General features: G+C 39.2%; 1 protein-coding gene and 1 pseudogene across 2 annotated transcripts in view; one reads left to right on the top strand and one right to left on the bottom strand.

Moving 5' to 3' along the window:
• The window catches only part of bach2b (BTB and CNC homology 1, basic leucine zipper transcription factor 2b), a 101,350-nt gene extending 88,852 nt beyond the window's left edge, over window positions 1-12,498 (bottom strand). For both annotated transcript variants that reach the window (XM_028439879.1, XM_028439877.1), the window contains exon 1: window positions 12,181-12,498. The gene's annotated coding sequence lies outside the window, so the exon portion shown is untranslated. The remainder of the gene's footprint in view (window positions 1-12,180) is intronic.
• On the top strand, window positions 3,326-3,444 carry LOC114458138 (uncharacterized; annotated as a pseudogene).
• Window positions 12,499-14,237: the final 1,739 nt, after the last annotated feature.

Genomic DNA, 14,237 nt, shown 5'->3' with positions numbered 1-14,237 from the left:
TCTTTAACACAGTTACTCAGAGGCAGGAATGAGCTACAAAATAACTGCAGAAATACAAAAAAATTACTCCAAAAACACACAAACTGAAAACAAAACTAACATAACAATACAAAACAATAACCAAAATACAAAATAACAACTCTAAAAACATACAAAATTAAAGAAACAAAAAAAACAACTAAAAAAATAACAAAGCAATATACAAAATGATGGAGAAAACACAAAAAATGAGAGAAAAATACACAAAAGGACACCAAAAAAACACTACACTACAAAAATACAGACAAAACCCCCTTTGTTCTTTCCTGTATTAATGTTCAGATTGGTCTTTATTTTAAATGCTGACATGAATGTTGATAATGTGTCCCTTAAAGGATTCTGACAATAAATGCTGGGGTCAAAATAGAAGCATGTGCCACTATTTCCACAGCTTATGCAAGTGTTATTAAGTGGTGATTTCATGTGAACAGATTAGGAGTAAATGAGAATATCTCATTTATTCTCATCAGTTACAGTAAGAACACTGTCAATCTTTATATGTGACAGTCCAACAACGTACACCACTAACATTTCAAAGTAAAATGATCTCATTTGATATTATAAACCTATTATTTCTGTGGTGGCAGCAGGAGGGGTGGGCCCCTGCAGGGACCACACAGATTTCTGCTGTTTACAAGGAATAACCTAAGCAACCTCCAGAAAATGCAGCGTGACTATATGGTGGTGCTATAGGCTAGCTAGATGTGGTGATAATGGCTGCGTTTCCATGGTGAATATCAGGACACAGGGAAAGCACTTGGTGCTGTTCTCAGGCTGCTGTTTTCCCAGTGGGCTGAGAGAGGAAAGAAACACCACAGCACACATGTCATTCACCTCCTGTGACGCTTGGAAAATAAAAACCTAAAGAAAGACCACACACAAGTTTGAGGAATTTCAAAACAACACGCCTCCACTTTGAAAAAGGTTCCTCATCAAAGATTGGGTTTGAATGTGGAGGCGTGAGTTTCACACTGTGCGCTAACTGCATGCATGCAGGCAAACGCAACATGTGCTTACGTCCCGGAGCTAGATCACATCCTGTGGATAATCAGCCAGAAAATTGTCATCAGATTGTGGAAAAAATTATAATAAAGTCTGATTCTGTGAAATTAGATTCTCAGGTCGAACAGGGGTCAGTTCATGTTTCCTTTTAGTTTCAGTTTCATCAGCTTTTCAAAATCACATGTCATTACAGGATATTAGTGCCAAACATACTTAATATAATTAATGAAGTTAACTATTGTCATTATTTCCAGATTGACTGTAGACACAGCAGAAATGCGTCAACACAAGCCCAGAAACTGCAAATATTTGTGTATTTGCTACATTTACTAAAGCTAAACATTAGACCACCCATTTTAAAGTGAAAAATATAGTTAAAAAAAAATGATATTGTCTCAGCCCATGTTGATGAGGGTTTAGTCATAAAGCTATTTCCAATTCAAAAGGCTTAGTCTGTCATGTTGCATCAGATTTTGCGCAAGAATGAACTTTTCTGTCTCTCTGACACCTGTTAATGTAGACAAACTGGTATAAATGTGTGACATTTTTCTCAAAACATGCATATGAGGCTACATTCAGTGTAACACTTCATTCTGACTTTAAAAAATCTAAATCTAAATCAAATAATTGTCCTTTTCGTTGCAGGAAGTGAATTCTGAGTTCAGTACCAGTAATGACTCAAATGGCCACAACAATGATGAATATTATTATTAACTTGTTTTGTTTTTGCATGGAAGCAGTTATTCACTTTGGATCTGAACGTTTGATTTTGTGTCAACAACACTGACAGAGATCATGAAGAACACAAGTACAATAGCTCAGGGTGACAAAATGAGTATTTGAGAGAGAAATATGTCATTCTTTTTGATAATTAACTATTAGTGAATGTAACAGATTACAACTACTCAAGTAGTACATTTCCAAATCAGTCATTTTATTTGTACTTAAGTACATTTTAAATAATCAACAGACTTTGTAAAACTACAAAAAATTAAATGACCAGACAACAATCCAATGCATCTCCTCACAGCCAACCAACCAGATTAAAGGTAATGCACTGCACCAAAACAGCATTGAATGCTGGTTATTTTCTCTGAGCATCAAAAGAAGAAGAACTCGCTGCTGCTTATGTGGCCCGAAGTGAACCATTGAACCATGGACATCATTGGAGACCAGGAGTCCAGAAAAAACACCACAACGAAAGAGAGGCTGATGATGATGCAAATCCCTGGCCGCGACTTTCTGACATATTTGCATTCAACCACAGTATCATAATGCAATGTAAACATTGCTTACCTTTTTAAGTTTATACGTGAGATGTTTACTGTATGCCAGGGAACCATATCAAAATGTATTACCAAAAAAGAAATGTGGGGGTGAAAGTAACAACTAACTTTTACTATGAGTTAGGGCTGGGTGATTTTGCCTTAAAAAAGTCTGATTTTTTAAAGAAAATTTTGAGTTTTGATTAGATTTTTTTCCCCCAATGCACTTAAAAATGACTGCAGACATCAGATATATTGTCAAAAGTGCAACTTTATTGCTGTGATTGTCCTTTAAGAGTGAAAATCCATAGAACAATCCCAACATAAAAAGCAAATGAGGCTCTGTCCTTCAACAATTTCAAGCTTTAACCAGGTTTAAGCAAAAGTGCAACAGCAACTTCACAGTAGCTTAAATTTTCTGATTAAGAAATCATATAACTACATATTCTATAACATATAACATTAAATGGACTTGGTAAATGGACTTGATTTTATATAGCGCTTTATCACCACACTGAAGCAGTCTCAAAGCGCTTTACATATCAGCTCATTCACCCAATCACTCTCACATTCACACACCAGTGGGACAGGACTGCCATGCAAGGCGCTAGTCGACCACTGGGAGCAACTTCGGGTTCAGTGTCTTGCCCAAGGACACTTCGACACATAGTCAGGTACTGGGATCGAACCCCCAACCTCTCGATCAGAAGACGACCCACTACCACCTCAGCCACGGTACAATTAAAAAAATAATAAACTAGTGTGAATAATAATTAAACATGCCTGTGGCACACATATAGACTACACTAAGGGTAAACAAACATAAACAAAGAGAGGGCTGGCTCACATCGCGCTACGGTAACCCACAAGGATGGAACGCGAAAATGTCTGAAAAAACTGTGGTAAAAAAAATATATATTATTTTTTTTTAACTCGAATTTGCAAAAATATAAATCATTTTCATCTACAAATTTGATGAATTGATTAAATCTATTTTTTTTGCCCAGCCCTACTTTGAATACTATTGGCCATACCAGCCTGTCATTGCCCGATCCCGTTAGATCTCAGAAGCTAAGCAGGTCTGGGCCTGGTTAGTAGTTGAATGGGAGACCACTGAGAATTCCAGGTGCCACAGTGGGGGACGGTCACCCCAGTGGTGTCTATCATTGTGTCCTTGGGCAAGGCACTTCACCCACATTGCCTAGTATGAATGTAGTGGCCGGAATGGAGGGGCCGATGGCGCACTATGGCAGCCTCACTTCCGTCAGTCTGCCCCAGGGCAGCTGTGACTACAATAGTAGCTTACCACCACTAAGTGTGGAGTGAAAGAATAATCCCTTAAATCTGTAATGCGACTTTGAGTGTCCAAAAAAGCGCTATATAAGATTATGCATTATTATTATTATTTAATTGAGCTACTTTTTAATTGTACTTGAGTACAATTTCAATTAAGTAACAGTACTTCTACTTGAGTAGGATATATTAGTACGTTACACCTCTGCTTTTAGTCTACTCTATTCCTAAATACACAATAGAGAGTTCATCACTAGCACATCCATTGTTAATCACTCTACACATTATAAATAACACCCATCCTCTTTAAGTAGATTATTCACAAGATACTGGTGAAATGGAAAGAATTATATAAAATCTTTCATTTGAATGTAATATACAAACTATCTTATGACTCTTACATTTACATCTTACAACTTTCTAGGTTTAGTGAAAATGTATTGATATTGTTTGTCATGATTAGGACTTTTATTTTACTCTATTTACTTTTGTCAGTAAAAAGACATTTTAATATTCTGAAAGAACATATTTCTGTCTTATCTTAAATGATGCTGAATTTTAATGAAAATATAATGGAAAAAATACAAAAGAGATTAATATAATACAGTGATAAATATGTTACAAATACAGCTGATTTCAAATTCAAATAAAATGATTGTAAATTAAAGCCCTTTTATATGCAGAGGTCTGACTCCTCCTAACTTTTTTCAGCAGACAAACTTAGAACTAAGTGTTCCTGCTGGAGCTGAATGTAAAGAACTCCATTGCAGCACTGGGACCAGTGCTGCTCACTGGATGCACTTAGAAACAATGCTCTGCAGTCCCCTGCCAGCAGTAGAAGTAAAATTGCTTCTCAAATCCAATACAAACAGGTCATTACACCACGCTAAATGTTTTCCCTCATTCTCTGAACACCTCTTTACATTCTGTTCAACTGCTTCAGAAACTTCAACACCCCCTCACTCCTCCAGTGCTTCACTCTCATACCATTAGGACCAGATGTGGACTACATGCTTTGTCTGCTTTGCACGGGTATGACTTTGTATGGAGTACTAACCAAGCACTCAGAACAGACAAAGGAAACTGGGGCCACATGCAGAATAATTCTGTATGCCCCCCAAAGTAAACTCACAAAATAAACACAAAAAAACACAAAAAATTTACTTAAAAAAATACAGAAAAATACACAGAATGACTACAAAAATACACAAATATCCAAAATTACTCCCCAAGCACACAAGATGACTTGAAAAATGCACACAAATAATAGAAAATAAACAAAGACACAACGAGAATACACAAAATAACAATCAATTATGTAACACGGCAACAAAAAAAAACAATAACTGATTCCAAAAACACACAAAATGAGAATACAAAAATAAAACAAACGGTATACCGATATTACAGACTTGAGTTTTGGCCAATGCCGATATCGATCCGATACGATATCAGCACGAATCATACATACTTTTACTACTTATTTTGTAGTGTGGAATGTTAGAAAAGGCTTGATCAAGTGATGTCATTCAAATAGAGAACAATAGTCAGCAGCAGTAGGTATGAGAAAAACTGACCCATTTATTATTAACCAATTGGTTACATAAATTTTAACCTTCAACATAATATCTACAGTATTCTACAATTGAATAAATATAATATAATATATATGGGACATTTTAGATGCAGTCTGATAAAATCCGATATTTGTTTTCTGGCTGATATCAGATTAATATCCGATATCAATATCGGATCGGGACACCCCCAAAAGATACACACAATGACTCCAAAACTACACAGAATGACTAAAAAAACACAAAACCCTTTGTCCACTATTCTGGTTCCAATTGGTCACTATTCTAAAAACTGACTCAGCTGATATAGTGGAAAGACCATTGAAACTGTTGGGTGTGATTATCAGGATATTCAACATTTCTCAAAGTAATAAATAACAGGTAAAACCAGCTAAATGTTGCAGTCTGAAATTTGCGTGGAATGTTTCAAATGTGATCACGAGTGGGAACAGAGATCACAGACAATCTGATTGTGCAGCTGCAGATCTGATGGAATAATGCTGGCTCTGCTGGGATAATGCAGTCTGATTTCACACGCTGCACAAAGAAGAGCAAAGCCATGACAGGGAGAAGAGATCTTGACAACACAGTAGAAGAGTGAGTGGGACACAATAGCTCTTGGTGTAAAGCAATGGATTTGAGGCTTGTGTTCCATCTACCCCTCATGCTGGCAGCAGACCAGTCAAACATGCCTTTGTGCTGATGTGGGAGAGCTATGGGAACAGTTTTTCCCTTCTTTTTCCTGACCAAAGGACAGAATTTATGTTGAGTAAAGCTGGCAAGGGTTGCTCAGGTACACACAGTATTACAAGTTTTTAAACTCCATCAATACCTGAGGAGATCATTGGGATCTTCACCCTGCACTCTACCTTGGTATACTTCATGATTCAATAAGCCAGTGGAGCTCTGCTGCTTTCTGTATTGGTGTTTTCTTATAGCTTGACTTTCCCTTCCAGTATCAGAAAGTATGATTCCTCCTGCAGCACAGCCATGATGGCACAGGGTCATCAGTGTCAGGGTTGAGGTCAATTGCATTTTCAAATTACAATTACGTCTTCAACACTTCACTCCCAGCTGGTCTGGCTCACTGCACCACACACCCATACTCAACCCTTGGGGGGCTGGATGGTGGGGCTGGGGGTGGAGGGTGCCGCCGCCTGTACTACTAAGTAGTCTTGTCTAGACTCTTCTCCTGGTTGCCTTGGGGGCGGTCCTCGCGGTGTGCGGGCCCGGGGCGGCCTGCCACGCCGATGTGTGGGACTGACTTTGGCAATAACTCAGGTGCATCGCGCTTCGGCATCGAAAAAAGGTGACCTGGGGCACCCTGGGGGGCTCGGTCGGTGCGCCTGGGGGCCGGCGGTGCGGCATGCATCGGGTGCCCACCAGCTGCCCGTTCGGCGCGGCTCTGGCTGTTTGCTGGGCGTGGGCCTTGGCTCCTCTGCTGGGGTCTCGGGCGGGGGGCTCTCTGGGCCCTCCCCTCAGGGGGTTGGGTGCGGGGGTGGATGTTGGTGGGGGGCCTTGGGGTTGGGGTTAGGGTTGCGGTTCTTGGACATACATTGGTCTACGATGCACTGGCCTTGGACTGTGGGATAAAACTCGTAGTGGGCTTAACTTTAGACACGTTGATCCCAAACACCTGTTTTAGGTATAACCACTCCTTCCCTCTGTCCACAGCCACCACCATTATACCTAAGCTTCACACTTGTCACCAGACTGGCTTGATTACACAACACAATAAGCATAATATGCACAACTACAACTTCACATCTCACTCACTTTAAAATAATCAACTTTTCCCCACCCTTCCATTTTCTACCTTGAATCTCTCCTCCCTGATTTCCTCTCAGAGATCAAGAGATTTACTGAATCTGATCAGGTTTATTGATTAAGTTTTGATCAACTTAGTTTAAATTAATCTAATTTAAATTATCCTGATGACATCAATCCAGACCGTAATTACACAAAAATAAATGGACACAAGGAAGCGTCCGTTATTTCAGCACTCGGGGTCAGAATATTCTACAGTATCAGAAGTTATCATTAAACTACGATGTTTAAGACTAAACAATCCCTGGCATTGATGGTCTTGTCCACAACAACAGAACAACTTGTCCCATGGATCTTCTGTAGCTCTGATTAGATGATGTCTGAATGCAATATTCTAATAACATTGCTCCAATTGGCTTTTATTTTGTAAACCGGAAGTTCCCACTAAAACGGTTGTACTTGAGGTAGCTTGATGACTGTGACTGTGAACCTACGAGGCACGGACAAAAGGCTGGAATAAAAAAAACTAAAGGACAACAAGGACTGAGTTATTCATAGTTAGCCAGGCACACCAGTTTGAACACTGAGCTGGGGAAGCTGATTAAAGCTGGTCACGTTTTCATGGAGCACCGCTGTGCTACACAAAAAACAGACAGAGTTTTTGCAGGGACAGCAAAGATAAATGGGCACTAAGAAATGTGCGTCGGGCACCACGTCACTACACGTTGTTTGATTGCATCACACGCTACTATTCGGCCTTGCTTTTAACTCACTCCACCGAAGGCAGAATATTTCTTTTTTTTAGCAATATTCGGCCGAATATATTTGGTTACCGAATAATCAGTGGATCTCTACCTCATTCTGAGGGCCAAAGTTGGAAAAGTTGTTTCCTCCCTCCCTTGTTATTCCACATTTTGTAAAAAGTCAGCTCCAAGCTGTTGAGTAGAATTTTCCCCGCTACTTGACGTCCTCCTGACAATCCTGGCTCCTCCTACCCTATATAAGAATGTGAAACTATCTCACAGGTAAAACAAACACTGCGGTTTAATATAGAATATGCATTATACTTTGTCATATATGTAAGGCTCTGCATTTAACCCCTCCCTGAGGAGCAGTGGGCAGCCACGGTGTAGCACCAGGGAGAAGTTACAACCAGTTCCGTTTTTAGTGTCTATCCAGTCACCTATGAATAGAAGTGCTGGAATGGAAAATTTTATCGGAAAGCTTATATCGGTGATTTTAGATGCAGTCCGATAAAATCCAATATCCATTTTCTGGCTGATATCGGACCAATATCCGATATAATTATCGAATCGGGACACCCCTAGTTTTACTGTAATGTGCAGTTTTTTGGCTGAAAACATAACAACAGTGTGTGGATAGCAAAAGAATATTGCTTTGGTGATCACTGATCTCCCTCGCAAAAGCCAGGCATGAAGTCTATATCTACAGATGCGCCCACTCATGAATATGCACAAGTAAGCCCCAAAACAGCCCGTTTTTAGAACTGCTCAGAAAGTAACTTTTCAGAGGGCTAAAACTCTGGAAAACAGACAAGTTTGGGAAAATAAACCTGAAATACTATGTTGTTGGGATTCTTACAACAAATGGAGATGGGTGAAAAATAGCACAAGACCGCCCCTTTAAACAAATGTGGAACATTTCATAATGACTGATTGTACTGTATAATGTAGAAGAAAGAGAAGACTGTACATCTTTGATGGTTGTGCACATGCACATTATTATTACTTCATGCACAGTCATTCTTCTGGCAAAAAAATACCAAATTGATGTCACAGTGGTTATTCCAATTGTGGGTAACTGAGAGTGAGGCATTACATTTACACTTAGCTTCCATAATCACAAAACACAGAGACACAACTAAAACTATATCTGATAATAATGAAAAATTATCAGATATTTGCATCTATTGTTAGCAGTTTTGACAACTCATACAAATATCTTTTTTTAAGTTTAAACATTTGTTTCAGTTTTATCTGCTTTTCCTTATTAAATGTTATTACAGCCTATAAAAGTTCCCAAAATCATATGCAAAAATGCTTAACACAGTTATTGAGTTAACTCTTGTTATTCATTTCATATTTATACATGCTAAGATCATGCACAATTTCACACATCCAGTCATTTGCTAACCCTTGCTAAAGCTAATCATTAGACCACTCGTTTGAGGGCAAAAAATATTGTGCAGTGTGGGAATTAATCCCAAAACATGTCAGTAATGATTTAGTCTGTGTTATAAAGCTATTTCCATTTCAGAAGTCCATCATATTACATCATATTAATTCATATTTTGCATGAGATTGATTATTTTCATCCCCTGCCCACCCTTCAATGAAGACATATTGTGTGTTAATGGGTGATCATTTCTCAAATCACGCATGTGAGGTTATATTCTGTGTCTAATTGAATTCTGTTAAAAATAAAAATAATTGTATAAAATGATAATAATAAGAATAAAAAATATCTATATTTCTCTTTCAGGAGGTTAATTCCATATTTTACATCCATTTTCCCGAATCATGTAAAATCGGAAGCACAAAGTATGTACTAGTAAAAATACCTGAATGGCACAATAAGGATTATCTGTTTCCTGCTTCACTTAAAGGCCTTTACTGTCACAAGCAATGTTATTAAAATACATATTCTTGTGAAAAAAATATACATTATATTTATTTACTACTTTTAGGTTGCACTGTATTAAACAAATGAGTTGTTAATTTTCCAAACAATACTTCCAGGTCAAGGTCAAACTGTCCCATTATAAAGTCCCTTCAGTCCCAGATTTAATATTTGTTTAGTAAGAGTATTTAACATATTACAGTTTATTTACACTGGTGACAAATCTCCAGAGTACAGTACATTTAAAATGGTACATTTTGGAAAAATGTCTGGATAGCCCAATCTATGTCATGTCATGGTCACCGTATTATAACTTAATTGATGAGGTCATGGTCATGGTACAGATACTGTACTATACTTATACCACAAACACAAAAAAACTATTGAGCAAAATGCAATGAAGTGAAAGACAGCTTTTATTTTGTTCTCTGCTTGTTACAACACGTTTAAATATTGGATTAAAAAAATTCAGAAATGATTAAAAAGGTGACATTTCAAGTTGAAAAAAGAAACCTTGTCTGTAAAAACAGGTCATTCTGGAAGCCAATACTAAAAAATACAACAGAAATGACAGGAAACTATTCAAAGCCATTGGATGCAGTGGGTATCGGTTCTTGGTATCGTGAACTTTAACAGGTACGAGTGTATTGGTGAAGTATCGGTATCAGTGCATCTCTGCTATTATTATCTATTGATTGATCTTTTTGTTTGTTTATTTAGCAGATATAGTTATGTGTGTTTGGTGTAGAGCTAAGTTTGTTTATTTTGATCTGAATATCTCATATTGAACGACCCTTTCTGAAAAGATTTTATTGTTATTATTGTTTTTATTATTAATAATAATATAGTTATTCATAATAATTGTATCTATTGATTGATATTTTTGTTTGTTCGTTTACCAGATACTTATGTATGTTCGGTAAGAATAATAATGATGTGTTGGGATGTATTATATAATCAATAATTGACGTAAAGGTTTTCTTGACAATGACGGAGTTTCCTTGTCGATGACAGATGTGACAGACTGTCCGATTGGCTGATTGCAGTCACCTTCCATGACTCATCTCATCCGTGTGTTCTCCTTCTCTTTCTCCTCCTCACTGGGGAACAAAGAGATGATGCGACACGGTGCAGTTCCAGGGGGTGGTGGGGTGGCATTTAAGCCTCACTGAGTCACTGAAGGCTTTTCAGCTATGAGCCCCCATCCTCCCCCACCCTTCACACACACACACACACACACACACACCCCAACAGGATTGCCACACATGGGAAAAACACGGGCAGTGGGGGCTACTGTAAAGAACAAAAGGCACCATGCGTAAAACTGCGCATGAGTGCGCCGCTGCGCGCACGCTGAGTGAAATGTGTTTTTACGTCAGCTGGCGTGAAAACACAACTACAATCAAAAGTACTCGGAGTAGTAGCAGCAACACACCTGCACTGCATCTCCACAAAAGATCCCGTTAGTACCCCCCCCCCCCCCCCCCCCCCCCCGCCGTTGCATCAGCACTAACAGACAAAGGGGCCGGGATGTCAGTGCTGTATCACTGCAATAATGGCAGCATCAGCCGCATCGTCGCAGAGTCAAACACGTGCTTATCCAGACAATAGTAACGGAGGGAAACGCGTTAATCCATGCTGCCTCTGCGCACGGTGCGCGCACGCTCTTTATACACTATGACGGAGTAGCTACACAAAGACAAGTGTGTTTATCAAATAAAACACTCATTTATTGTTATTCATTTACGGCACAGAACACCCTATCTCGTGACATCTGCTGCTTATGACCCAAATATTTACACATATGATCTGACCGTATGGTCCCGTTTTTCCCTGCATCATTTAGCATCACATCAATGACTCCCTCATTATGAGAATGACGGACACTGACTAAGCCACAGCATCCATTCACATGACAATGCAGGACCGCGCGTAAAAAGCCGCTGCGTGGCTTTGGATTTCATTCACGGCTGATGAAAGCATCAATCCAGAGCGGATCGACGTTATTTTATTAATAAATGATTGTTTTACCACACGTGCTTCATAGAGAAATTTTAGTGTGAAAGTAGCAGCACCAGAGAGCAAGAATAGAGAATGTTCTACTGGCTGCCTGAGAAAACAAGGCTCGCCCTTACACAGCAAATATTTGGATGTTTTGATGAGATCATAGGCTGTGGGCACCGAAAATGCCCTGAAATGCTTAGTTGTTGTTTTTTTAAATTCATGATTTATGATATTAACTAAATACAAAACATTGTGGAATTGAATTATTCAATCATGTAGGAGAAGGTGTGAAATAACAGATCCCTGCAGTCAGAAGACAGAACCATTCTCAGGCATCACAAAAGGCTCACATTGGTGTAACTCAAAGCAAAACAGGATGTGGTCCAGAGTTGTGTTTCACTGCTGAAGCCGCGTTTACACCCTACACTTTACAAACAAATACACACGCACAGCCTGTGTGTGTCCGAGCGTGCTGCAGTTTTGACAAATGTTGATCCTACAGCTTTTCACGGAGCTTACGACACCTTACGCAAGTTTGTGAGTGTGTGCATCAACAATAGGCGGCGGAGAGGAGGGAGGAGTGCGTGTCCGCTCACCTGGTGCTTTATTCCGCTCGCTCCTGCTGCTTTTGTCCACATAAGTTCTCTCACATGATGACTCGCTGTTGTTTCCTCAAACACTCCGGGGCTGCTGCTGCTTCCCGCCGCCACTTGCTTTTCTCTCACGCGCTCACAATTCGAGGTGAAATTAGAAGAAAAACAAACAAACAACAACGTGCAGCTGTACTACGGGTGTGTGTGTGTGCGTGCGGTTGGTCCAGCACGGCGTGCCGCTCCGTCTCCGCTCTCCGTACTCTCGACTGGAACGCCTACTCTCAGTCGCTACATTGTTGACATTCAGTCGGTGACGTCACTCCATCCCCTCATTCACAACATCGTCCGCGCGCGGCGCTACATCGGCTTTTTTTTAACGAGCTCGAGGAGGGAAGGAGGTGCGCGCGTACGCCCTATGGCGCGCGCAGCGTAGCTTCGAGAAACGTTCCCCCTTTTTGTACGACGCCCTGTTCCCTCCGTCACACACTATGTGATGGAGAACAATGACTAAGATATTTCTCTGTTACTACAACACAAACAAAGCCGGTCAACACATGTCAACACGTTATTATTATTATTATTATTATTATTATTATTATTATTATTATTATTATTATTATTATTATGAATACGATAAATACTATAATTATCATCATTATTATTTTATTATATGATTCTTCTGCATGGTAAAAAAAGGAGAAAAGGTTGTAATAATAATAATAGTATCATTAAATTCCACTCAGGGAGTACAGGCTACTTCATCCTTCCTCCAATTATTCCAGTTTCCATGGATTTTTCAAATTCTTAGCCATGAGTTCATAGATTTAAATTGTTCAGTGCTTGGGCATGTGCTGGATTGTTATTTTTTTTTTTGATCTAAAATAGATTATGTAATGATCCAAAGGTTTTTGAATTCAACAATATTGTTTGGCTTTTTCTTTCCTAATGTCTATTCTGGTGTGACAGTTTAAAGCCTGCACTGGTATGCACAGTATGTGATTCTGCAGGCTTAGGGTCTGAGGTTGAAGCTGTTTAAAGTCAATATTTTCAGCTGGCAGTTTTCAAAAGTTGCTCAGAGTAGTTTCCTGGCAACAACTGCATTTCACATTCTGCAGAGGTGGAAGCAAAAAGAAGAATCTGAAATATCATCATGTAAAGAATGATTTTTTTCTTCTCATAAGCTACTCAAGACTATCAGGGTGTTGATAGCTTAGTGACGTATCAACTCAGATTCATTATTGTACGGTGGCTTAGTGGTTTGCATGTCCGCCTCAAATGAAGAAGTTTCTGGGTTCAAGCCCTGGGGTGGACACTTGGGTCCTTTCTGTGTGGAATTTGCATGTTCTCCCCGGGTTTCCTCCAGGTACTCCGGCTTCCTCCTACAATCAAAAAACCTAATGACTATTTGGTTGATTGGAGTCTCGAATTTGCCCAGTGGCATAATTGTGGATTTGTGTGTCCGTCTGTGTGTTGCCTTGCAATGGACTGGTGCCCTGTGCTGGGTGTACCCCTGCCTAATGCCCATTGACAGCTGAAGATAGGCACCAGCAGACCCCTGCGATCCTGAAAACAGGAACAAGTGGGACAGAAAATGGATGGATGAATGGCTTTATAAACTTTATGACAAATATTGTTAGAATAATGACTCATGTGTTCTGGTAGTTATTCAGAGACTTTGAACTGAACATCCAATTTATAATAATAATAGATTTTAATTGTTGGGCACTTTTAATAATAAAATATCAAAGTGCTACATACTACTACTACTAAAATGTCATGATATAACAGTCAATAAAACAGAATAAAAGAGGGTAAAAAAGGGAAAAGCCTGTTTTAAAAGGCTGGTCTTAAGTGGTCCTAAGGTGGACAGGGAGGGAGATTCAGACATGTGGGGACCTGTCGTCCATGATCCACATGGCTTAGCTATTGGAACTTATGATTAGATGAGCAGCAATTAGCTTATACAGTTATATCTCAAACAAAACTGGAGGATAAAGAACTGTTATAAACTGTAAGATCAATATTAAAAATCTTTTTGCAGTAGCATTCACATTCTTTTC

Source organism: Gouania willdenowi, chromosome 24 (genome assembly GCF_900634775.1).
Source record: "Gouania willdenowi chromosome 24, fGouWil2.1, whole genome shotgun sequence".
NCBI lineage: Eukaryota > Metazoa > Chordata > Actinopteri > Blenniiformes > Gobiesocidae > Gouania > Gouania willdenowi.
This window is presented reverse-complemented; position numbering and strand designations above follow the sequence as displayed.